Raw genomic sequence first — 2274 nt, 5'->3', positions numbered from 1 at the left:
ACCAAAAGTGGCCCACTGGGCACATTATATCATAACCTCAACCTTCATATCAAGAAAGGTGAGGTTCTTACCCATTTAAAGTTTGAGAATAGGTTAAAATCGTTTCGACCCTAAGGCCTCTAATCATTCGCTTTACCAGATAAGATTATTTTATATAATTTTTAAATGCACCAGCTATCCTGAGGGAAACTTCGGAGGGAACCAGCTACTAGATGGTTCGATTGGTCTTTCGCCCCTATACTCAATTCTGACAATCGATTTGCACGTCAGAACTGTTTCGGTCTTCCATCAGGGTTTCCCCTGACTTCAACCTGATCAAGTATAGTTCACCATCTTTCGGGTCACAACATATATGCTCAAGGTACGCTCCAGTTAGAGGTATAAATAATAATAAATTATCATTATACATAACTATATGGAACGCCCCGGGATTGAATTAATTGACTATTTAAGAAAATAGACTAAAAATTAATCCCATTATATTTTTAAGTTAAGTTAATTATGCCATTAAGTTTAATATAACTCAATGACTTGCACATATGTTAGACTCCTTGGTCCGTGTTTCAAGACGGGTCCCGAAGGTATCCTGAATCTTTCGCATTGTTAATCATATAAATGCATACAAATAAATATTAATATCATAGATATTAAATTTTTTGTAAAATTCAAAAAATGAATTTTAGCATTATATATAATAAAATCTATCAACACTTTATCAAATCATTAGTATTTATTCTATGTTAATATGCTTAAAAAGCAAATTAATTTAAATAAACTTAATATCACCAATGATCTTTTGATAAATACTTTATTATGTTAATAGATTACAATGTCCTTATATGAAAAAAATGCACATTATTTTTAATTATTTAATGATGAATTTTTCATAATGGATATTCAGGTTCATCGGGCTTAACCTCTAAGCAGTTTCACGTACTATTTAACTCTCTATTCAGAGTTCTTTTCAACTTTCCCTCACGGTACTTGTTTACTATCGGTCTCATGGTTATATTTAGTTTTAGATGGAGTTTACCACCCACTTAGTGCTGCACTATCAAGCAACACGACTCTTTGGAAATATCTTTCTAGTAATCATTAACGTTATACGGGCCTGGCACCCTCTATGGGTAAATGGCCTCATTTAAGAAGGACTTAAATCGTTAATTTCTCATACTAGATATTAAGATATTCCATACACTGCATCTCACATTTGACATATAGACAAAGTGACTTAGTGCTGAACTATTTTCTTTTCGCTCGCCGCTACTAAGAAAATCCTTGTTAGTTTCTTTTCCTCCCCTCATTAATATGCTTAAATTCAGGGGGTAATCCCATATGAGTTGAGGTTGTTTTAAAATATTTTTTATCTTCTCACAATTTAATAAATAATTATATCATCTTTTCATCTCTATTTTTCTTTTTTCCTTTTATATAAATATATATTATAAATAATAATTATGTAAAATGAGGCAATTCTAGAATAAAAAAAATTAATTTTTATGCTAGACATTCCTCCTTTAATTACATATATAAATTAATATTTTATATATATATAAATAATATGAAAATTTTTTAAAGAGAATACTTAGATTCAAAATTTTTTTTATTTCATTTTATTTGAGAGGATTTTTTTTTTTTAAGAATATATTAATAAATAAAAAATTCATTATATATCTTTATTTTTTTGCTATTAATATTATGAATTATTTAAAATCCAATAATATACACATTTGCTTAAATTCAATTATTTTTATAAAAGAATAAGCAACTTATTTAGCATAGTCTTACAACCCTCAACCATATGTAGTCCAAGCAGTACTTTAAAATTTAATTTAATGTACATAACAGCATGGACTGCGATATGCGTTCAAAATGTCGATGTTCATGTGTCCTGCAGTTCACACGATGACGCACAGTTTGCTGCGTTCTTCATCGACCCATGAGCCAAGTGATCCACCGCTTAGAGTATTTTTTTATTTATTTTTATTTATAACAAATGTCAATTTTTTTTTGCATATATTAATTGAAAGAGTAAAATTAAATAATAATAATAATAAAATATAAATTGATTTTCTTTCAATAATATATATCAAATATATTTAACTCTAAACATTTTTATTAAGTTGCGAATGTCTTAGTTCAACAATAATACAGTGGTGGTATTTATTATGTTTGATTATTTTGTATTTTTTTAATCATTTTATTTATATATAAATATAATAATAAATATATACCACTTTTGTTATTGTGAACAAATTAACTTATCATTCAATC

General features: G+C 27.6%; 1 non-coding gene across 1 annotated transcript; it reads right to left on the bottom strand.

Annotated features, from left to right (window-relative positions):
- Nucleotides 1-1787: 1787 nt before the first annotated feature.
- LOC128871320 (5.8S ribosomal RNA) lies at nt 1788-1968 on the bottom strand. The gene has a single exon (XR_008455885.1). It is a non-coding gene; the product is annotated as a 5.8S ribosomal RNA (ribosomal RNA).
- Nucleotides 1969-2274: the final 306 nt, after the last annotated feature.

This window comes from Anastrepha ludens, unplaced genomic scaffold (genome assembly GCF_028408465.1).
Source record: "Anastrepha ludens isolate Willacy unplaced genomic scaffold, idAnaLude1.1 ptg000129l, whole genome shotgun sequence".
In the NCBI taxonomy this organism is placed as follows: Eukaryota; Metazoa; Arthropoda; class Insecta; order Diptera; family Tephritidae; genus Anastrepha; species Anastrepha ludens.
This window is presented reverse-complemented; position numbering and strand designations above follow the sequence as displayed.